Raw genomic sequence first — 1,497 nt, 5'->3', positions numbered from 1 at the left:
GAAAGTAATTCACAGCTGGAAGTACAGTAACTCAAATAAGAACAAAAAAGACAGGCTGTGCCAGTATCTGAAGAGGAGACCTGGATGAAAACATACCAAGGCTGTGGGAACTGCAATGAGCTTCTGAGGAGTACTCACCATCCTGTAAGAACCTGTCAAGCAGCCACAAAGATTTTTATGGTGGTGGTTTCTCTTAGCCATGATGTAGTTGTAATATTCTCACTCGTCCGTGAGAAACTCCCTAAGACTCTTGTAGAGTTGTAACCCAATTCCACTCTTGTAATTATATCATACTCTCTTAAATTATCCCCCAAGAATTTTGTTTTTAATAAATCAATCTTAGAAAGTATCTGGTTTTAGAAAACTCTTTCAGAGTTTTGTTTAAGTAATGCCTCCTTCTCCTCCCTTCCCTTCCTACTCCCTCCAAGAAATCAGTACAGGAATCTAATGTCTCTTCAAATACGAGACTAAAACCCAATGCAACTTCACAAGCTTCCATTCCACTCCATGGAATCTGGTGTCCAGCTTTGGTCTATGAAGAGATCCACAGAGACCAAAAGAAACAAGGCCACAGTTAGTGCAAAGCTCATCCAAAAAATTCCCTATTTCCAGGATAAGCAATTACAAGTCTGAGGATCATAGTTTGTCTTCGCAGAAATGGCTCAGAGAACTTTAAATATATATATACATATACACACTGCAGAGCACTAGCAGAACAGCTGCAACACCAGCCCTTTTGCAGGAAGGCACTTCCTACAGACAGGAGGGATAAATGACAAGAGCGAGCACTATTGTCTTGATTCACCCTATCAAAATGCAAGCATTTATTCAAGATGCCTAAACGAGGAGAAAAAGTAGTGAACTGAACCCGAGGCAACACCCACCTCCTTACCTGGGAGACAGCAGGGAGTGGAGGAGATGGCCCTTATCTCAGTATCTGGACTAGGGCTCGGAGACCACATGGGTAGGGCTGTGGTTAGTGACTCCCCTGCAATTAGGGTGAAACCCGAGATCCCTACGGAAAGATAAGTCTCTGGACTTTGTGGTTGTACAGCAGCACCAGCCCGACACTGGCTCAGAACAGTCCCGAGCATCTCGATGGGCTGCCACTGCCCAGCTACGGGGATGTTCCCAGCACCTTGCTGCACAGATACTGCATGCGGGCAGCTGCTGGAAGATGGCAGAAATCAAGGTTCAGTTCCCTTCTGCTGACGAGAAACAAATTAAAAATAACCTTAAAATACAGTACAATTCAGTCCCTCAAGCTCACTAAGCAGCGGATGGGTTTGCATACCTGGGAGGCTGGCAGCATGCTGCTCTGCAATTACAGAAGCAGCACCCTGGAAGATGATCAGCATCTTCTGTGATACGTCCATCCTTCCACTGAGGTCTTCAAAGCCCGCATACTTGGAATCCCAAAGTACAGCTAATTTGCTTAAGACCCAAAAGCCCACTTTTCCACTTCTGAACTGGCAGGGACAGGAATGAAAACAGAAA

Source organism: Falco rusticolus, chromosome 10 (genome assembly GCF_015220075.1).
Source record: "Falco rusticolus isolate bFalRus1 chromosome 10, bFalRus1.pri, whole genome shotgun sequence".
NCBI lineage: Eukaryota > Metazoa > Chordata > Aves > Falconiformes > Falconidae > Falco > Falco rusticolus.
Note: the sequence above shows the minus strand (reverse complement) of the source record.